Source organism: Strix aluco, chromosome 1 (genome assembly GCF_031877795.1).
Source record: "Strix aluco isolate bStrAlu1 chromosome 1, bStrAlu1.hap1, whole genome shotgun sequence".
Taxonomy (NCBI): domain Eukaryota; kingdom Metazoa; phylum Chordata; class Aves; order Strigiformes; family Strigidae; genus Strix; species Strix aluco.
This window is the reverse complement of record NC_133931.1, coordinates 84113703-84137345: the sequence shown is the minus strand read 5'-3', so window position 1 is coordinate 84137345 and position 23643 is coordinate 84113703. Positions and strand designations below refer to the sequence as shown.

Genomic DNA, 23643 nt, shown 5'->3' with positions numbered 1-23643 from the left:
GGACAGCTCTTGTCTCATTTCTGGTGCTACTAATCTACCAATACCAAATGAAGAAAGCAGTGAATTAATAGGTCCCTACGTGGCACTCTGGAGCTGCAGCACAGCATGTTGTGGTGTGGCAGAGGAAGAAACAATCTTCACAATAATGCTGGCCTCAGAGGAGATTCAGCTAGAGAATCAAGGTGTTACTGATAACATGCATGTGCATTCCCTGATCATATGTATGACTAGGACTCTTCAGCATAAAAGATAGATGTAGAGTATTTGTTAGGTATTCATAAAGAAATGCAACATCATAGAGAAGATCAGTAAGGAATACCTTAATAGCACATCACAAAACAAACAAACAAACAAACAAACACACCTGTAAAGTTTATTTCCACATTAAGGGACTTAGTCTAAATAGATTTGAAAAGGTACTAAACACACAGATGGAGGAGAGATTGAGCAGTGACTATTACAAATAAAAATCCAGGTGAAATTCAAAAATCTGAAAGATCCTAAGCTAGAAGTCAGGAGGATAAAGCAGGAGAAGGCTCTTTCCTTAACCGTTATTGTCCAATTTCATAGACATAAAATTGGGCTACATGCAACTTTTGATCTGATCACACAGAGCTTTTCATCTGCCATATACTCTCTATACAGGTGAGACCAAATACCTTCTCTTGCATAATACATATTCGGCAAGCATAAATTTTTAAAAATCTGGGAAATTATATTTGTTTTCTTCTCTTTTTATTTTAGCACTTTCATTCTACATTTACAGTGTCATTAACAGCAAAATGTTGCAGTCAAACAAGCAGAGAAGTTATTTCCAATACAACTAGCAAGCTATTTTCACAAATCAGAAAGTTTTGGTAAAATATCTGCAAATTATCTGAATGAAACTGGAGTATTTTAACATTTCAGAAGAGTACATTTTATTAGATGAGTGACTGCATAGCAGGGAGCAATATTTACTCAACAGTTTGCAATTATTACTTGAAATAAAATAACTTAAGCTCTTGTTAAATTTGGCTTTGTAAGCTTTCTTGAAGAAATACAGATTAGAACTGACATAATATACCAAAAATAAAATAACTCTTAAGACTCGTGTCAGATGTTTCTAGGAAGTGAAGTGCAACTTTCATGATATTTCATAAGCAAATGTAAAGTCTAGCATTCTAAAAAATTTTACATTGGTAATTATGAAAATAATAATTATACTCTTTAGAACAATAGGTCTGAAATAATAAGCCAGCTTTATTAGGGGATCATGTAGAAGGGGAAATAGAAGTTGTAGGAAAATCCATCCAACCTTTCTTTCTTTCCTCATTTTTTCTGTCTCATTCTCTCCCCTCATAAAAGTTTCCCTCTGCCCCCCAAGAGATGGTAATTTACCTGTTTTCCTCATGACTGTGGCTAGTTCATTTCAGGATATATTTATATTCCTGAGCTTTACAACATCCTTTGTTATGAGACAAATGTGGTTAAGAGACATTGAGAAATAGTCTCTACATTTTAAATTTAAATGAGCTATATATTCTTGCTCTTGACTAGTTGGATGGAATGAGAAGCAGAGCTTTTATGCAGAATAGTATTCCCAAAAATGTTAACTGGCCAAATAGCTTAGTGTTTCAAAAAACAGTCTTTTTATTCTGCCTCTGGAAGAGGTAGTGTGGTGTGAATCGCTTATTCTGCAATCTAATGTTTTTATTATGCTCTGCCACAATAAAACTTAAGATTGTGTTTTACAACATTTCTTTTGGGATGTAGTATTTTTCAAGAAAGGTTAAGTTCCAATCCTTCAGAAAAGCTGTCTGCATGGTCTCCACTAAGGAAAGACTGAGAAGCTTTTGGAAAGAAAGTAAGCTGAGGATGTGAAATTGTCTTTTGTTGTAAATGAAATCATTTAAAGAATTGGGGTTAATTCCTGACATTCATCCAGAGAACTGCTTGTAAGGAAAGAAACCACACAGAACCCAAGAACAGCATATAAAGAAAAAAAACCCAAAGAAATAGGGATTTAAATGGATTGTCCCTTCTGCAGAAAACTCTCGAGTAGTAACAACATTCAAAGCAAGTTAGCCACAGGAGTATTAGAAATAGTCCTGTAATGGAATAGGAGTTTCCAGTTCTAAACTAGAACCTTTGTTTTAAAATCAGTTGGGGTTTTGTTTTGTTTTGTTTTGTTTTGTTTTGTTTTGTTTTGTTTTGTTTGTAATTTAGGGCCAGAAGCTAGCAGAGCAATCCATATTGCCTAGTCAGATACATATTTCTTAGAATGGTTGATGCAATATTTTTGATTGCTATTTTTATTTCTTAAAGAAGATGAGATAAAGACTTTGGGAATAAAGGACTTGTGTTTGATTCATTTATATCAAATACTACCTCACTTATAAATTCTTCTGGTGAAATTAATGGGGCTTGTAGTGTAAGCCAATATTCTACATAAGGGTATAAGAATCTGTGTTTTGCATAGTAAGATATCTCGATAGCTTGGACAAAAAACTACAGCTGAGATCTGGCATACTAACAATGAAGAGAAGTCTAAACAGCTAGCCACAGCTAGCTCTGAACATTTGCTTGAAAAATTGATGAGTGTTTCCTTCATTTTTCTGTCCCTGAGAGTGTCTTGCAGATGAAATGTTGTTAAATGTGTATACAGAGCAAAATTTCTAGTTAAATTTGTAATTAAGTAAGAGAGACTTGACAGAAGTACCTATGTGTTCTATTTTATTATTCAACTGGAACCCAGTATTTTGCAGTATAATAGTAGATATAGAAACAAGCTTCAGGAGAATCAATACAATTGCTTTTTCTTATGAATGCCACAGTAAGGAAGTCAGATCTTAGATTGTTAGATCTGATGTTTAGTATTAATTTGGCTTAATGGAATATTACTTGATCTGTTTGACAGTGCAAAAATCTTTGACTCAGAAATTTGGAGGATTCATTATTCCTTTCTTCAGGTCCAGTAATGCTTTGGAAAAGAACTCAGAAGAAAATATACAAGATAAATCAGTATATATTTTTTAAAATTGAATTTACTGGTAGGGAAAGGTTTGAAGATTATTCTAGAAAGGTAATATTTGTTCATCCCATTAGGTGCTTTGTCACTGCTAGGTAGTGAAAGCTAGAGTTTCATTCCAGTGAAGCAAGATGTAAAAACCTCAAAACTTTAGGCTGAATGAGAATATTAACAACAGAAGGGACAAAAAAAAAAAAAAAAAAAAAAAGAAAATAAGAAAAAAGAAACATGGTATAAGAAGCAGTAAATGTTTGGGGTTTTATTATTTTTTGTTGTTTATTAAAAACAAGATAATGATTGTTAATCAAAACAGAGAGGGATGTTTTGATGAGCCTTTTCCTGATTCTGAGAGACATCAGTACAGATTCAGTGATGTAACAGTGAACAATTATATTAGACAGAAAAGAGGCTGGAGGTATCAGAGTGAATAACAGAACTAAGATGCTTTGGAAGTTTCTTCAGAACCAGGATGATTTGTTCTCTGCTGAGAAAGCAATTTACAGTTAGATGTTCACTCAGTCATGTGTGTGTCCTGTTCTCAGGTAACCTGCTCATGTATCACACAGGTAGTTTCATTAGTTGCAAGCAAATTGTGGCCTACCTGAGGACTTTGTTACTCCCCACAAAAAATGCCTGCACTGCCAAGCACAGAAGAGCAAGAAGGAAGCTTGAGCTTCAGACAGTTAACAGCTTTTGTACCAAGAGCAGGCAAAAAAAGAACCCTCTTACCCTGGTTATCTAAGAAAACAAGACTGGTGAGACTATACTCCTTGCATGCAATACATGTTTATGCATATGTCCCTGCCTCACAGTGACTTTCATGACAGGTGTCAGAGCACTGAGATGATAACTTTTACTCAAATTTGACAAATTAATAAATGGGGTTAGAAATTCTTTTATCAAACCAGATGCCTGGATACAAGAGGGGACCCTATTGGAGATAAGGTCTTCCCACCCTGGAAATAATCCCTCCCTTCTCACCAAAGAGTAATGCTGCAGCATAGGCCATTTAGTGTTAGTAGAAACTCTATGGAGGAGAGATGTAAGCACAGAAGAATCCTTTGAACCATAAATCTAAATGAAGTCAGACTTCATTAGTCCTGCTACACATAGAACTGCTTGTTTCTATAACCACTGGTGAATACACCAGCAAAAACAACCCAGCACGCTGACCAAGGGAAGCAGTCAAGCCTGATAAGTCTGGCACATAACACTTCTTCCCCGGAGCAAAATTAAAAAGCCAAGAAGTTGAACTTTGACATGCCACTTTCTCCAAACTTACAGTAAATTTGCAATTCTGTCTGAAATAAATATAGTTATGATGAGGAGGCTGTTAATAGGGTTCTCCCTTATTAATGGGCATCAGACACTGGATTCTGGATGAATTTTTAAGCCTAATTAAAAAAAAAAAAAAGGGGTGGGGGAGTAAGAGGTTATTTCCTTCTCCACTAGTTTGTGGCTTGTGAGGTTTGTTAACACTTTATTTTTCAATAACTGAACATCGACATTAGGACAGATCCTATTTAAGAGTAATTTGGCCAAATGTTATTATTAGCAAAACCACTTGTATGTATGTATGCTTGTAGATCTGAATCCAAAGCCTAATAAAGATGCAACACTTTTGCTAAAACATACTACTTGGATTTCTTGCTCCCATTTTATTGTAATTTCTGACAAAAGAAGATTTTAAAAGCAAGTTTATTGATTAACATCGAGGGAGTACACAGTTAAAGAAAAGGCAGTAATGTCTAGTCAGGCCTCCAAATTAGGATGGTCTGTCTTTTGCAGCATATATTATTTTAATTATATCTTGTACCATTTAAACAATTCTATCTTTCTCTGTCTTTTGACTGAAAAAAATGTTGTTTTATTCTACAAAGTGCTAATGTTCCATAGCACTACTGGAATTTTCTGAAAAGAGTTGAAAGAAGACCTGTAGCATGGAAGTTTTTCTTAGTTGACCATGTGAATCTAGCCAACAGGAGTCCTTCTTTTACGCTCCTATATTTATGCTTTCATTTATTCCCCAGTTTTGGAGATCAGGAACTCCCAAACAGCGGTATATCTCCAGCTTCAAATGTCTGCCTAGAAAGCACGTAAATGATGTAAAGCTAAATCTAATGTGAAGTAACCAGTATCAGGCTGAATTTATATTCAATAAGTTCAAGATTGAAAAACCTATGGTTCCTGTAAGACACCCAAACATGTTAACTGACACCTGAATTCAACAATTCTGTTAAGTATGTCTTGGATATGTGACACCGTGGATCTGGAAACATATTTTGTACTCAAATAGTTCCCATCAATTCTCATGCAGATATGTCAGAATGCTCTGCTTCGTGACACTCCAAGAATATCACATTTACTTTGCATCTGTGCAGAAGAGATCCACAGTGGGAGCGCAGAGTATCGAAGGTCCACAGCCCATGTCAGCTGAAACCTAAATGAAATGAGAACTTTGAAAATTAGTTTAAAACCACTCAACATTTAAGTGGACTGTTTCTTTTTTGAAGAGCATTTTCATCTCGATATACTGTGATAATGGTATGCTGCAGCTTATAAATAATCTGATTCACTAAGAATTTATTTACTGGCAAACTGATAAAATTAATATATCCTCTCACTCCTAAACTTTTCATAAAATTGGGATTTTTTCATCTTTAAACTAAATATAATAGTGTATTGTGTAGAAGATTGACAAAAGCTAAATCATTAAGTATCTTTTACTTTACTGCAATTCAGATAGATCCAATATGTGCAGTGCCACCAGAACACAAACTTGACTGTATACACCATGTAATTGCTATAAATTTTTACAAGAAAACCAGCTTTTTTGTAATATTTGTCATTATATATTAAACTTTAATTGAGAGATCTTTGTCAGTCACTGTTTCTCAAATTTAGATCACAGACTGTGCTATCACTTTCAATTAGTTTTACTCTATTCACTGTATGCGATGTCTCAGAAGGAATAAACTTGTTCTAGTATTTTTTTAGAAGGTACTTCTTAAGTGGCAACAACACGACTGTAGCCTTCTGTCAGTGTCAACATAAGTAGGACACAGGGTTGGCATCATGGCACCTTATGTATTTTGAAGAACTTGATAAACAAAGATTGGCAATGTTTGACCTTGTTCTGGTATTTCATCAAAAGTTTTGACTTAGACTAGTGAATTGAGTAAATCCTCAGTGTTCCTGTAATCATTTTAAGCTGTCATGGATTGTTATTAGCAAACCATTATTAATAACTTTATTTGTGGACAAAGCTCTTTCAGGAAAACAAAGATAATGTTAGGCACAGTTAGTGGAGTGTAGACTGCATTTTAAAGAAATGTTTTATATGACATCATTCTAGTACCTCATTTCATTTGTCATTATAGATATTCACACTTGTTTTTAACAGATAGCTGGATGTTTTTTAGAACATACATTTTACCAAATACCATATAACATTGACTTATTTATTAACTATAATGTTTTTTCATCTTTGTAATACAATGTATTAGAAGAGTTCATTCAAATCTGCTTCATAAAGACAAATAAAACACCAAGAATAACTTCCCGTTTCCAGTATTATAGGGATAGAAACGTAAGTCTAAACATGTACCAACCCTTCATGAAAAGCAAAAAATGTGAGAAATATCAATCTATGTATATGTTTGTGTTGTAATATATTATTTGAAACTTAAATTGATACACTTTTATTCATGCATAGAGAAATTAGTCTTTTAAAATTTTTGTTTCTTTCAGGACCCAAACTAGTAAACCAACAAAAACTCTCCTAATTGTGCATCTGACTATAAAACCAGCAAATTCACTGAAAATTATATAAGCTAGGGTTCTGGAAAGATTCACAGATTGACCTTTTGTTCAGTGCCATTCTAACAGCTTTGTTTAATCTGTGGGAGTCTGCAGTGCTTGAATTGTTCTGATTTTTCTAATATTTTAAAGTCTACTCAGCACTTTTATAAAGATAGGGAAATAAAAATACCTTTTGCCTCACAGCATTGTGCAGAGGAGCAGTGAGGTATGGGAATTATGTTTCTGATTTTAGATAGTTAACTGATGTATCTAAATTAAAACTCTTTTCACTATAATCTCTTAACATAAGTAATGGAGGAAAACAGAAATGTGCTTCTGTCTATTTTCTGAAGAAGTCCATGCTGTCTAAAAACCTAACTTAAGTATTTGAATTACATAAAGTTAAACAGTTAAATCTGGGCTTTGCTGCTGTTCACTTACAGTTCTTACTGTCATCTCCTATGGTCAGGCGTAATAATATTTACCCGGTTGCTGGTGGCTGACCTTATGAGATACCAGTTTCTGAAGCACATGGTAGGGTTTTGAACATGAGGTAAAGTGCATCCTACTGTGAAAAGCTGTCAAAGACCTCTGCAGCACAGAAATCCAGACAGAGATCTGATCTGAATCTCCCAGCAGTAACCGGTCTGGATGCTTGATGATGAAAAGACCCCTGGCTTGTATCCCTCTGGAAGAGTCTTGCTTGGAAATAGTCAAGATTTCTGTTTTGTTTTGTTTTGTTTTTTTTGTTTGTTTTTTTTTTTTTTAAAAAAAAAGAGGAAAAAAACGGGGAAAAAAAAAAGAAAAGGAAAGAAAAACCAATCTATATAAGAATAGATTTATTCCCATGTGCAGAATGAAATTGATGGAGGTGAGAGAGAGACAGAATTTCTGTTAGATGTAAGTATTTACTAGTCAATGTGGTTGTTGAAGACCTAAATTCTGCCACAGAGGTTACTTTCACTATTTTGTTTTTTTAGCAGGAGAAATTGAGAATGACCTACTTCTGATTGACTAATAAATAAGAGACACAGCTGAAATGTGGGAGAACTTCAGAATATGATCTTCCCTCAGGGTCTTTTGCATCCCACCTAGGAGTCCTTGTTGCAGGGATGTTGTCTTTCTACCTCTAGGGAGAAAAAAAAAAGAAAAAAATATTACAACTTTGTGTTGTCTATCAATTTTTTTTATCAGGATTGTGTAAAAAATTTCTTAGAGCACAAGAGAATGATCTACAGTGAAAAAAACAGTCCAGTGTTGCTGCAAGCTGAGTAGACGGATTATAGCTGCTGTTTGAGCCTTCAGATGAGATACTTTGAGGGTACTGCTAGACCCCAGTGTGGACTCTGGGGTGTGCTTCCCCAGCAATGCTGCTGCTCTCAGTTACTTTGTGTAAAACTGAGCTCTGCGCAGAACTGAGCTTTGCTCTAGAAAAGGTGCAGGAATGGCTCATCTGTCAGTTAGGACCTCACTGAAGTCCTGTGAAACAAACGAGAAGACTCCACTGACTGCAGCATAAACTAAAAGTTAACTGCATGATGTCAGAGGAAATTCAGTCTCCTGGCAAGAGCTGAATTGTTACTGATTTGTTATTAATTTGAGCTGATTGTAATGATTTTTGTGATTTGGATTTAAATAAGGAATGATTTAGAGTAACCATACAAACAGTTATGCTGCTACAAAGTCCTTTGTAAAGTCCCAGACTAAGGCCACGTAGGCTGGTAATAATCAATTATCGATTTCTATTCAAAGAATAAGACTCATATCGAGGTACCATTGTTAGGCTGTTCAGTAAGGACGATTTATTGCCCTGTAGACCAGGTGTTCTAAAAGTTGCGTTGTGAAAGGGCCTCTAAGCACGTTAAAATCACAGTGTGAGACAAAGTCCTTGAGTCAAGGGCATTGGATGGTCTTTCTTTTAGGTCAGTAGTCCATGGTGGTCGCAAAAGCAGCTCCCTGACTCATTTCAGGACTCAAGTGCGCATGACCGGAAAGGGGTGGGAATAAGAAAATGAGTTACAGGAATTATCATGTTTATGTATGAGAACTTGATTAATATGAATTACTGTATCCTATATAATCGTCATGCTACAGGAGTTAGATGTGCATTGTTGGTGAGACGACTCCCCTACACACCCGGCTGTTAATAAAGGAGTGTCTGCTTATCTACATCAAATTGGTGTCAATCTTTTATCTCATTTTGGTGACAGAATGGTCCCTGAGTTATCTTCTGAAATAATTTGGCATTATAAGGAGTCTTAAACAACAATTAAAATATTTATGAAAACAAAAATGTTCTCACACAGGTCTTAAAAAAAAAAACCAAACAAGTTTGGAAATGTCTAAAATAAACTACTAAAGTGTTCAATTCTCTAGGTAGAGCAAGATGTAAATTTTTGCAATACAGCTTCTTCTTTTTAATCTCTGTGTACTGACATTTCAGGAGCCTGAGCTATGGGAAACTTTATTGAAGAGCCTATTGTTTTTGCCAGTGTTCAGAGTGAAAAGAACAAAGACAAGGACATAGTTTACATTCTGCATTTAAACAACAGTTGATTAGGTGATAATGGTATTAATTACTCACTGGCAGGCGAACAGGCTAGGTAATCAAAAATGTATTTGCTGCAGTGAGATTTGTATTGTCATAAGAAAATAGATGCCAGACACAGCATTTTGGAGAGGGAATCTGGACAGACTAGGACTCCTATCTATCTAGGTACAGCAGCAGTACTGCCATCTGTCAGATTGATTTCATTACCACACCATCACTGAGTGCCCAATTTAGGCTGCCCCAAGGTAGTGTCTACATAACTTCCTAGTAGAAGAAATGGCAGAGCTAACATTATTGTATAAGTATTAATAAAACATTTGCACAGAAAATGATGAAGTAACAGACACTATTTTCTAGAAAATTAGAAGTAAAATATTATATTGAAGCTACTGATAAATTACATATTAATAGAATTTATTTTTGGGGAGATTATGATTTGCTGTTTACTTTTAAGCTTATAAAATATAGTTTTTGGCATTGATACTGTTTGAAAATAAAATCTTACAGTGAAGCAAATCAAGCATCAAAGTAAAATTACAGCTGAATATCACAAACATTTTTTATGAACTCTATGACAAATAATAATAACATTTTTATGAATTAACTGCAGTTAAGGTGTTATCTGTGGAAGGAAGCTCCAGCTCCTTCACTTCCACTGATACTGTATTTGCATTTCATTGAATTCCTCTTTTATTTTATGTTAAAAAGATACAGTCCCAATTTGATGAAGTCACAGAAATATATTAATTTAGAAGCACAATCTGGAAATCAGGTTATATATATTTATTAAAAGTATGTAGAGTTATTTTTACTTATTGAAAGGGCTCAGAAAATGAATTTCTGACAATCATTGATTAAGACTAAACTGTGATGAATGAAATCTTTGCTTGTGTTTTGCTTCATTTATTTCCCAAGGACTCCTTAACTGTTTCCCTAGGCCTCTTTGTCTGTTTAGACAAGAGTAAAATACTCCCTATGTAAATCACTGATAGCAGACTCACAGCTTTCAGTGGACACTTGGGCAGCTCCTAGAATGGGCAAACAGATAAGGGGGACTTGTACAAAAGAACACAGAGATCCTATCTAGGGAGGATGATTTTTCTGATTTGGGAAGAAGAGACCTGGACTTCACAGTGCATGATGATTTTGCTGATTTAAGAAGAAGACACCTGGAGTTTACTTCACAATGCATGCTCGGGAAAGAAGGTCAACTAGCGAACACCGTGAAGAAGACTACTTACTTCTTCCTTTGACCACCGAAGACCCTCACTCTATTTTTACTAAGAATGCTCGGACTATGTAAGTGAATTCCGGGAACTCATTATCATAAGACACCCCTCTCCAGGAAGTCTAATGAATATGTATGATTTGTGTGTATGTAAACTGATGTCCCTTGCTAATTCTTGGGTGCCCTTATGGTGGAGAATCCCCAGGGTGACCCCAGCGCTGCTAATAAAGAATACCTGCTTAACAGTAAAAAAAAAAAACCTTTACTGTTGAGTCAATTTCTTTGTTTCATTATAATTCAGTTACTACTTTCAGAACTATTATTCAAAATAACCTAAAGTCTCATTATAGCGATGCTTCCAAGAAAATAAATAGTGAAAATAAAAGTATTCTGAATGTTAGCTACAAAGTATATTTTGTGACAAGGAGCTATTGATCACCTCTCCGTTCAGATGGGTGAGGTTAGATGAACCCACATAACTAGGACTTGACTCAACCTCTTCAAAGAACAGTCCCAGAAGCCAGAGTTTTTCTACTTATGATATCCAGTTTTTGCTAAAAATGCAACTCTGAGGAATATATCTTCTCATCTGAAAGGATGGGAGGGAGCTCTGAATCTCAGAAGATAGGAGGAGGAAAAGTCTGATCTTTTAGGATTCTGCTAGCACAAGCTTGCTTTATTATGGTGCCATGCATATGGTACATTTCTTTGGTTCGGTGTGTTATTTAATTGCAGTTTTTGTTTCATTTTGTCCTGCCAGAGGGAACTCCTCGTTTATGTTTCATTTGTGTGTCCAGTTATTAGAATCATTACATTAATGCCAGGGTCTTGCCACAGTTTCAATTACAACAGCTGTTGCATACAAGCAATTAGACATCTATGCAGCAGCTTCCTCACTGCTGATTGTCATTTACCATTCTGTTGCTGCAATTAGACTAATAATTTACACGTGTACTGTGCCTTCCATGCATGGGATCTTGAACAATTAACTGCTCATAACCTCTTCCAAGGCAGGTAAAATGCCAATTTATTCACTTTCTCATGTGGAACAGCTGGCAGAGTCTGCTTGGATCCTGATTTGCCTGCAGAATAGTAAAGGACAGAAAGCAAGTAGCCAAGACCCCTTGTTACATGAAACCTTGTTTTAAATTGAAAAGAACAGAGGGGCAAAGAAAGCCACTCTGAAGTACATCTTTGCTAAACAAGAGGGCATAAAATGTAGTTGAGAAGAAGATGAAAGAACGTTACTTGTGTAACAAGGTGTTGTGGGATCCTGAGGCCTTTGGGTTTGCTGTAAGAAAGCTAAACAGGATTGTGATACAAATAAGTGGCATAGTCTTCCCTTCCCCTGCATGGATATGGTGATATAAAAAAATCTTTGTACTGATATTTTTATTCTGTACAGAAACAAAGAAAGCAATTACTCTGTTAATCATGGTTACACAGTGTTACTGTATACATATGGGGTTTTATTTGTGCAGATGTTTGAATGAAAAGAAATCACAGATCAGATTGAAGTAGCTCTTCTTAAAACTATCAAGCTACTTATCTGAGGGTTGTTTAAAATGGAATGAGGGAAATGGAGCATTCTCTCCTCCCACAAAATTCAAATTAGTCTAAATGTTTTGGTGTATAATCCCCTATTCTCTCTGAATTGTGCCATCAGTCACTGCAGGACAGGTGTGTTACACAGCCATACTGTGAACTATACTGAATTTCAGCAGTGTTGCCCTGGTTCAAGAATTCACAAATTGCTGCACAAGCATCCCAGGACTCTTGTCTCCAGGTGTAGTTTGGTGAGCCATGGGCCTTGACAGTAACACCAAGAAATTCTCACCACTTCTCATTCCTGTCTCTGCGTTGGAGTTTGCCCTTTCTTGACAGAGGCCAAACAGATATCTACCTAAGGAACATTAGCACTACAGTGAGCATACCATAGTAATATTAAGCCTCTCCAACGCTTTGTTTTTCAGAGTTTGTTTTTTAATTAAGATCAGTTCAGTGGTCTGGATTACAGATGAGCCCTTCAAACAGTTGTTTTGACAAAATGAGGGGCACTTTAAGGGTAGGCTAAGCAAGCTGAGGAAGAAAGGGAAACTCTTAAGGTGCATGTCAAACCCAGAGTCTCACTGAACTACATCTTCAAGTACAGTGATACAGAAAGAATTTAGATGATTGATAATTAGAGTTATCCATCTAATGTCTTGGGCTCTGTGCTATCTGCTTTGTACTATACATAAATAACAGAGTAGAACAGAGTAGAAGGTTTCATTTTAAACATGTATGTCACCTTTTAGACTAGTTCAGATCTTATTTATCAGTGTGTAATATCTACTTTTCAATATTCCATTATATTTCACTATATGTTATACTGGAATCCATATTTTACATAGCATTGAATTTTATCAGGGCCATGACCAAGACCTAGGAAGATAGTCTATACTCCTTAATAATTTAAACCATTAAATGTCTTGTAATGTAATTCATTTTAAAATCATCTCTATTTAACAATCTATAACTAATTTTTTTTGGAGAAGCTTGTCTATAACTTTGCAGAGATGAAGTAACTGGATGTCTTAGCATACTTCCTGCTGGTTATATTTAAAACAATATAGTCTATATGTAATTTACAAATGTATATCTGCTGAGTTTTGAGTGGTGCATACACAGATAACACCTGAAATTTAACAGATACACAGAAAGTTAATCACATTTATGATCCCTAGTTGGTACTTGTATTTTTTTTTTTTTTTTTTTTCCTTTTCCCAGATGCTCGAAGTAGCTGAAGACTCCTGATTTTCTGGAAAGCCAAATTACATATTTTTTTCAACTCCTCAGAAACTGACAATTCTTCTTGACTACTTTCCATTAAAGGTTACTAACAGGGGATTTAGAGGTCTGGTCTAGTGAATAAGACATAGAGATGACTATTAGAGATTAGGGTTTCAGAATCACTTGTGCCATCAATTGAATCTCTAACATCTGTCACCTACCTGGGGGCCGTGTCAAGGACCTCATGGCTAAACTCCCTTCTCTAGTGAGACCTAAGGACTACTACCCTCTCCTGGTTTTTCAGGTAGGTAGTGACGATATTACAGGAGAAGTCCTAAAACAATGAAGAGAGATTTCAGGGCCTTGGGGAAACTGGTTAAGGGGTCAGGGGCACAAATTATGTTCTCCTCCATCCCTTCAGTTGTGGGGATGGATGAAGAAGAATACCAGAGAACTCAACAGATGAACTTGTGGCTCCAAGACTGGTGTTACAGTCAGGGCTTTGGATTTTTCAATCATGGGTTGGTATACAGGGCACCAGACATTTTGGCATTAGATGGAATGCACCTGTCCCAGAGGGGGAAGAGGATCTTGGGGCAGGAGTTAGCTGGGCTCATTGAGAGAGCTTTAAACTAGGTTTGAAGGGGGAAGGGGGCAAAACACCAGCCCATCTGAAGTGCATGTATACCAATGCACACAGCATGGGTAACAAACAGGAGGAGCTTGAAGCCATGATGAAATAGGAAAATTATGATGTTGTGGCTATTACAGAAACATGGTGGGATGTCTCCCATGACTGGAGTGTGCCAACTTATGGCTACAAGCTCTTTAGGAGGGATAGACAAGGAAGGAGAGGTGGTGGGGTGGCGCTGTATGTTAGGGACTGTTATGATTGCTTTGAGTACAAGTGTAGTGAAGACGGGGTGGAGTGTCTTTGCGTTAGGATCAGGGGGAAAGCCAACAGTGCAGATGTTGTAGTTGGAGTCTACTATAGGCCACCCACCCAGGACAGAGAGTGGATGAAATATTCTATAGGCATTTAGGAGAAATCTCACAATCGCTTGCCCTTGTCCTTGTGGGAGACTTTAACTTCCCAGACATCTGCTGGAAATACAACAAAGCAGAGTGGGACCAGTCCTGGAGATTCCTGGAATGTGTGGGAGAAAACTTCCTGACGCAGCTGGTGAGAGAACTGACCAGAGAAGGTGCCCTGCTGGATCTCCTCTTTGTGAACAGAGAAGGACTGGTGGATGATGTGGCCGTTGGAGGCCGACTAGGGCACAGCGATCATGAAATAATAGAGTTCTCTATTCTTAGAGAGACCAGGAGAGGGCTAAGCAGAACTGACATCCTGGACTTCAGAAGAGATGACTTTGACTTGTTTGGGCACCTGCTTGACAGGATCCCTTGGGAGACAATCCTGAAGGGTATAGGGGTCCAGGAAGGCTGGGCACTCTTCAAGAAGGAAGTCTTAATGGCTCAGGAGCAGGTAGTCCCCAGGTGCTGTAAGAGAAGCCAGCGACAGAGAAGACCACCCTGGCTGAACAGGGAGCTTTGGCTGAAACTCAGGGAGAAAAGGAGAGTTTATGGCCTTTGGAAGAAGGGGCTAGCCACTCACAGTGATTAGAAACAGGCTGTGAGGCTATGCAGGGTGGAAATCAGGAGGTCTAAAGCCCAGCTGGAAATTACTCTGGCTTCAGCAATCAAGGATAACAAGAAATGTTTCTGTAAGTATGTGAGTGGCAAAATAAAGACCAGGGTATCTATCCCCTGCTAGATGCAGGAGGAAACATGGTAACAAGTGACAAGGAAAAGGCTGAGGTGCTTAATGCCTTCTTTGCCTCAGTCTTTAATAACAAGACTAGTTGTACTGAGGGAATCCAGCCTCCTCAGCCAGAAGACAGAGACTGGGAGAACGACACCCCTGCAATCCAGGAGGAGACAGTCACTGACCTATTGCATCACATAGACACACACAAGTCCATGGGACCGGATGGGATACACCCGAGGGTGCTGAAGGAGCTGGCTGGGGTGCTCGCCAAGCTGCTTTCCATCATTTACCAGAAGTCCTGGTTGACCGGGGAGGTCCCAACAGATTGGAAATCGGCCAATGTGACGCCCATCTATCAGAAGGGTCGGAAGGACGATCCGGCAAATTACAGGCCTGTCAGCTTGACATCGGTGCCTGGGAAGCTGATGGAGCAGCTCATCATGAGTATCACCATACAACACATGTGGGACAACCAGATGATCAGGCCCAGTCAGCATGGGTTTATGAAAGGCAGGTCCAGTTTGACAAACCTGATCTCCTTCTACGACAGGGCGATCTGCTTATTGGATGAGGGAAAGGCTGTGGATGTTGTTTACCTTGACTTCAGTAAGGCCTTTGACACCATTTCCCACAGCATTCTCCTGGCAAAACTGGCTGCTCGAGTCTTGGATGATCACACGCTTTGCTGGGTAAAAAACTGGCTGGATGGCCGGGCCCAAGGAGTGGTGGTGAACGGAGTTAAATCCAGTTGGCAGCTGGTCATGAGTGGTGTCCCCCAGGGCTCGGTTTTGGGTCCACTCCTGTTTAACATCTTTATTGATGATGTAGACGAGGGGATCGAGTGCACCCTCAGTAAGTTTGCAGACGACACCAAGTTGGGTGGGAGTGTTGATAGGCTCAAGGGTAGGGAGGCTCTGCAGAGAGATCTGGACAGGCTGGAGCGATGGGCTAAGGCCAACTGCATGAGTTTCAATAAGGCCAAATGTCGGGTGCTGCACTTTGGCCACAACAACCCCCAGCAGCGCTACAGGCTTGGGGAGGAGTGGCTGGAGAGCTGCCAGTCAGAGAGGGACCTGGGGTTGTTGATTGACAGCCGGCTAAACATGAGCCAGCAGTGTGCCCAGGTGGCCAAGAAGGCCAATGGTATCCTGGCTTGTATCAGAAATAGCGTGGCCAGCAGGGACAGGGAAGTGATCTTACCCCTGTACTGGGCACTGGTGAGGCCGCACCTCGATGACTGTGTTCAGTTTTGGGCCCCTCACTACAAAAAGGACATGGAATTACTCGAGCGTGTCCAAAGAAGGGCAACGAAGCTGGTGAAGGGTCTGGAGCACAGGTCTTATGAGGAACAGCTGAGGGAACTGGAGTTGTTTAGACTGGAGAAGAGGAGGCTGAGGGGAGACCTCATCGCCCTCTACAACTACCTGCAAGGAGGTTGCAGAGAGCTGGGGATGAGTCTCTTTAACCAAGTAACAAGCAATAGGACAAGAGGTAATGGCCTCAAATTGCACCAGGGAAGGTTTAGACTAGATATTAGGAAGCATTTCTTTACAGTACGGGTTATTCGGTGTTGGAATGGGCTGCCCAGGGAGGTGGTTGAGTACCCATCCCTGGAGGTGTTTAAGAGTCGGGTTGACGTAGCGCTGAGGGATATGGTGTAGTTGGGAACTGTCAATGTTATGTTAATGGTTGGAGTAGATGATCTTCAAGGTCCTTTCCAACCCAGATGATTCTGTGATTCTGTGATTACCTTTCACCTGCCTCCTTCAAGCACTTTCTCAAGTTGTATTTATACAAAGCTGATCCCACAGTCATTATCTTAGCTGAAGGACAAGAGGTGGAAATATAGGCCTTCAGAGCTCACATTGTGACCTGCAATGGTATGAAATTAAAACCACTGTATTTTCAATTCACTTTGCCATCATGTTGTAATTTTTGTAATTTGTTGTAATTTGCTCCATGAACTGAAAAGTAGTTTCAAAATATATTCAAAAACCTAACTGGAACTAAAATAGCATGGAAATTTGTTTGGTTTTTTTCAACCCTGAGCGAGACTTCTGCATTTTACATCCTGAATGGTAAATAATATGGAAAGAATTATGCAGAAATACTTTCCTATATGTTATGTCACAGTCTGGCTTTCTCTTCTTTCTAGCAGTGAAAGTCTGATAAACAATACCGTATGCAAGATTTCTACCATTCATATTCCTCAGGTTGATTCAGAGTTGTGTTGGTAACCTATGAGATACTCTCACAAGAAATTCTCCTGGCTAGGACTGTAGCAGACTACATAAACCACTTTTTCTTACATTTTGATGCACATTAAATGTTATGACCTTTGAGCTGAATAAAAAGACAAAGTATTAAAGTCACCTTCTACAAATTACTGTCAGAGACCATACTTAATTTGATAATGAATTGTGATGTGAGCAATGAATTGGATACTTGTTTTCTCTAGCACAAAGGAAGACTGTTCCAGCATAATAAAATTAATTATTCCTGGTGCAGTCATGTGATAGCAACAAGATTAGCATTTACACCCACTTATTCCTTTGAGGAAGAAGTGATTTTGATAATCTTATCATTTAATCTTCTAAATGCGTTAGGAACAGGTCTCTATTGAAGTTTAGCATTGTGGAAGTGTGCCAGAATTTTGAAGAAAATTTTCATACATGTTTGCAGAAATTTAAGGCACCACAAAGACTCTGCATCTCCAGAGGTAAAGATCTGTTAAAACAAACTAGAAGGATTTCACTTTTCTAGACAGAGAAACTTAGATCAATTGGTGGAAAGACTTAACAGTAAAATGAGTAGAGAGTAACTGTTCAGCCTACTCGCTGTATTCTTGATAGGAAGGTCCTACATTCAGTTCAGCATTTTTTTCTGAGTTTCAGCAAGTGCCACACACTTTTTCTGGATCTCTGACAGTTTTTTCATTCTGACACTTCTGACATTTGTCTATTTATTTGTTCCACTGTTCTCCGGAATCTTTCTTATGCTTTTACACTTTCTTATGCTCTTTTTCAGTTGCTGCTTGTTCCTCTGCATGTCAGGAAAGTCACCCACCTGAGCAGTCTCAGGCATGCTCTGCAGAGAACATTTCCCCCACACACACACTCCCTATAGTGTTCCTGCTGGCTGCAGAGGTTAGCAGTCAGAACAAGTAAAACAGGAGTGCTCTTCTGCCCAGCCATGCTTTTTAATAGAAAAGATTAACTGTGAACAAAATAGATATCATCCATCACAGAAAACAACTTTTGCAATTTGCTTTTGAAGGGAAATTGTGTTATTTCCAAAATCTTACTTGTCCTGTGCATTTAGCATTGTGGCGATTCACTGAGATTTTTTTTCTGTGGTGAGTTCTGGTTTTGAGGAGTAGGAGGAAAATGCATCTATCTCCAGTAGGATTTAAAACCGCAGTACAATCTGATTGGAGTAATTTGGAATCCAAATATATGATTTCTATGGCAGCAGCCTGTGGAAGATTCATTATATGAATGGTATAGTCATGTCTAATGTAAGACATGCTTGTGGTGCTTAGCAGGCAACGTTTCAAAGCAAAAAAAGTTTAGAAAAGAACAAAAAAAGCATCAGGAAACAAACCTTGTATAGGGCTTCTTCGCTTTGTGCAGAGTTGATGGGAAGAAGGAGCTTTATCACATCATGTGATGGTTCATTACTTGGTAAATAAGTCATAAATGTGCCCACTTGGACAGCCAGCTCACACTGCTCTCAAAATCATAGCAAGGTTTTCTCTTGATGAGCCTCATGGGCAGTTACTTTATCTTCTTTGCCTTAACACTGGTTCCATGCATTGTGGGATTTTTCTCGCAGCACATTTTGTGAAAAAAAATGGGAGCCAGCTGAAAACAATAGCAGTTCTGGCACTAGAGATCAAGCACCAAGATTCTCTTTTCCAAATATCCTGTTCCTCTTGTTTTGGCCAAGTGGCTCCATTTGTAACTATTAGAGTCAAAACGGACAAAACGTTGTCCTGTGCTATTCAGTAGGTAACTTCAAATATGCAGTGCTTTGCAGAGGTACATGTGAAAAACCATCTCAATGCCAGGTTTGCTATGCTTTGCATGCTGCACCTTCACCCTCCTGAGCAGCATTTACAGCAGTTTTGCTATCAGTATTGGCAGATACCCATGTTGTCATGACAGAAGGATAATGCATACCAGCTGCTTTGGAAAGAACTCTTACGGTATGCAGCAGCATTTCTAGATATGCTAGTGTCTAGAATGCTAATATCTGGTTTGGTTTTGTTTGTTTGTTTGCTTTTACAGTAACTGCAAACCAGGAAAACAGCCTAATCAGTGCCTATGAGACAGTCTTTAGAGGTTTTCAGAATGCTGAAAAATTCTGGTTTCAGCAAGACAAAGACATTCTTAAAACGGTGATGCCCACAGTGGTGAAGATTGAATGCCTTGTGTTCTTGCATCAAAGATAACATCCCTTACTACTTTTCTTAACTCACATGACATGGGATATATATTTATGTTTCATACAATTGCATGAGAACTTCAAGAAATATATCAAGACTACTGATGTACAATTTGAAAGTATGGTAAGTATGTCCTAGGTTCCTTCTGTTGATATGATGTAAGTATATACAGTTTAATTCTAAGCTTACCTACTTTAAAATGTCTGTTGGGTTTGTACGGTTTTTTGGAAATACATTTTAATATGCTGGATTTTGTATTTTTATACATTTTTTGTGGTAGCTGAATAAGTCTATTTCTTAGCTTCCCCCCCAAAATCCAAGTGTAAATGGATAGAAATATTGTTTGAGTGGAAAACATATTAAACTAAATTTCAAAGCTAAGGTAGACAAATATGGAACAACTGAAACACACAATATCAGATCATACTCTGTTGGAAGCCTTTACTTTGATGATACCTCCCATGTACCAGAAAAAAAAAATTAAAAAAAGACCCAAACTCTACTTTTTAAGAGGAACATCATAGTTTCTTAGAAGCAAAAGAAAAACTATCTGTTGTGGAATCAGTTGCATGATAATTTTTAGCTTGTAACTTCAAAAAAGTGATGATCACATTAAGTACCTGAAATTCCATTTATACCTGCTTCAATGTATCTATCAAAATGAAATCAGTAGATATTTTCAAATATTTACAGCTGATGGGGCTTAGCTGGGCTCACATGACAATTAATACCAGTGGTAATAAAAGAGATACTTTTACTATTTCTTTTTCTCGCATCTTTCTCCCTTTAGTAAATGATTCAAATACCTGTGTTGCGAAGAGTGGGATTGTTTCTTTGTTTGTTTGTTGCTTTTTTCTTTTTTTTTTTTTTTTTTTTTCCCAGTGATCTAGACTGATCAAGACATTTACACTCCCTCAGTGGCTTCAACAGAATGTATTTGGTCTGGTATAGCATCACAGTGTGTCATATAGATGTGGACTATGGATGAATGCAACAGTCAACTGACCAAACTTAACTGAGATCAGCATCTGAATGAGGAGGTGACATCTAGGCAACACGACTTCACATCAATAAAGAACACTTAGATAAAAGGCCTGGTTAAATGTTTCTTCACATATGTCTAGTGTGCAAAGGAGAATGGGATGACAGTTAGGTAACTGTCCAAGAAGAGTTCTTCCATCTGTTGCCAAACCAGGACTAGCATACTACTAACTGAAGAGGGAATCCAAAATCTGAATTGTCAGGGAATATCAGTGAAAGTCGTTTTAATGTGTAGAAACTAAGCTTGGGGCAAACCGACTCTTGCAAGTCAAGCACAAGACCAGAGCAAAGGAAAGAGGCATGTGAAAATTAGAAGAGACTTTTTGAAACGGTTTAAGAAACACTACTCTTCTTGAATAGAAAAAACAGCCTGACAATACCAGCTCTGCTTCCAAATTTTCAACTTGCAGTGGGATTTCCTGGGAGAAAATTGCATACTATTAAATTAAAAAACTTGCTATTAAAAGTTAGAGGCCTGTTTCCTTGGCCTGCTTACTCTGTCTAGGTCCTTGAAAGCAATATGATATATTAAGTGTTACTATTGTATTTTCCTTCCAGTTGTGTCATTGCAACACTGAACAGAGGAAGAATCGTTCCCTGGGACTCAGTCTTTTATGCTTTACTTAGAAACCTTGCAAAATCATACAAACATGTTAATATATCATAACCATATTCAAACACAATTATAATTCACAACTTAATGGAGGAGCAGAAATTCATGCCCATCATTTAGTGCGATTTACTTCTCATTTTTCAGTATTGCTTTATATACTAATTAATTTTTTGTCATTCTCTCTTGGCATGGTGAAGATGTTACAGTTTTTTTCTATTAATTCAGATAACTTTATAACGAGGTTGAACAGGAATATTTAGAACTCTGGATTGTCACTAAATTTGCCCAAAGGTTATACATCTCATCTGCCAGTGAGGGCTTTCTTGTCTGACATTCCCTAATGGGCCTTTTATTCATAAGATTTTGAGCACATAATGAGCTGTACTGCTTCATCACAGCTTCCTTTTTTGATACTTTTTTCTAGAGAGTTTCTGTTCTTTTGTCCTTCATAATCTAAACTTTAATTTAAACAACAATTTTAAAACATTTTATATTCACTGGAAATATAAATATGATTGATTTATGTTGCTATAATTACCTTGATGTGAAACACTGTTGGAGACATATATGGTTTTCTCTCCCGAGAGGTAGTTAATTGTGTTTTCTTCAGTGTTTTCATCTCATCCAGTGTTTTCTTCATCTAGCCACATCAAGGTAAAAAAAATCCATGCTCCATGCCTTCAAGAATACATCATTAAAAGTGATATTGAGTTACCTATATCAGTCCAACCAGATGCAGTAAAGACATAAATTATGTCTGTGCTAGAAAAGACACCCATCTAAGTGAGTGCTTCCATTACCCACAAGCCAAATTAATTGGAGAAGTCTGTGTCCATGCAGTTCAGAACTCTCTCTCTTCTAGCGCCAGTTGTTATGTTCCCGGTACCTGGTATAGTATCCACCCCATGAGTGTGACTAGGATCCCTTATTATAGAACAGATCATGTGAGCTGTCCACATTCATCTTTGACCCTTCTCTGGCACTAGATTGTATGTACTCTGCTAAGAGAGTGTTCAGGAATCTAAAATTAGAGCATTTACTGTAGAGTGACAACGCATCCCACTACAGGATACTAGGGTTGCCATGGTCCACAATGCACCTATGAAGAAAAAAAGGCAGAATTATGAGTATGCTTTGTTATCTCATTCAGTAAACATCTGTATTTGTTTGAGTTTTTGTTGTTGGTTTGGTGTTTTTTTTTTCCAATTCTTATTTTATTCTGCTTTGGATGGCCTTTACTGTTATTAACTTTAAGGAAATCTGCTCTGATACTGTTCTGAGGGAGTTAAACAGGACTGAAAGCCTTGGATAAGCATGCTTAAAGTATATCAGTGTAGCAATAACTGGGTGGCAATAACAAGTAAACTGCACCAGTGTGAATTTCTTAATGCAGACAGGGCTTGAATTCAGAACAGAAGTATTCCTGATAGGCTTGCTAAGGAATGTTTGAGAATATAATAAGTATGTTTCTAAGGTTGCCTTATATTAGGAAATTTCGCCTGACATTTTACACATTGATAATCCTGCACCAGTCTAGTGAAGAGGAGCTTTAAATGAAATCCTGTGGTCCATTATGTCATAAGAATGTATCTCCTACCCTTTCATATAGGCTGCCTCAAACATTAGTTTTGAGAACTAATTCAAACCAGTAAAAGTTAAGTTCTGAGATGGAGGAAGCTGGGAACATTTTAATGAAAGGCAATCAAGTAGTCTGTTGTCTCAGATCATACTCTTATCTGTTGCTTCATTGCAAATTTTTTATCACAAGTAGTGGTGACCTCATCAGCTATGATGATGTTAAATATCTTGGGACAGGGGTAGAGGTGCAAGCCCTGCAGTATTTAATTAAGGACTAGCCTTGGCATTTATTTTGAAACAAAACTTTAAGGAATAGAGAATCTCCCTTCTGTTTTCCTGCTTCAGAGTCCCTAATTCGATCTTGCTCATTTTACTGGTCCCCAGGCCCTTCTAAAAACATCTGCTACTCCCATCTTGATAGCTGCAGTGTTTCTAACGTGGAATAATAAACATGCTTCGTTACGGGTGCATGGCAAGGGTAGGGATTTGCCAGAATGAAGCTGCAGATGCAGCTTTAACCCTACAATTGCCCACTGAACAAGAATGCCAGTTGAAAAACAATGGATGAATCTCCTCATGAACAATAGTTAAATTAACAAGGACTAAGGATTCTGGAATTGGCAGATCTTAAAGACTTATGTGGTTTTCTTGAATCAAGCTATCCTTTCATTTCATCAGAAAAAGTGTCTGATATTTGCAATTAGTTTTCATAGCTGCTAGGTCATATCTAGGAGACCATAACCAGGAAAGTTTGCTCTCTTCAGAGCAAAGAATTTGAACATGTAAAGGAAAGTGATGCATGTCAAGGATGAAAAGAACTGTGTTGCTGTG

The 23643-nt window shown here is 37.8% G+C and overlaps 1 long non-coding RNA gene across 2 annotated transcripts; it reads right to left on the bottom strand.

The window, feature by feature from the left end:
* Nucleotides 1-353: 353 nt before the first annotated feature.
* Nucleotides 354-22108, bottom strand: LOC141924243 (uncharacterized). Of its 2 annotated transcripts, XR_012623504.1 has the most exons (4): nt 22035-22101; nt 21773-21912; nt 7816-7940; nt 354-5450 (listed from the first exon to the last, which is right to left on the bottom strand). It is a non-coding gene; the product is annotated as an uncharacterized LOC141924243 (long non-coding RNA). The 2 variants fall into 2 exon arrangements; XR_012623503.1 differs by having other exon boundaries at nt 21773-22108.
* Nucleotides 22109-23643: the final 1535 nt, after the last annotated feature.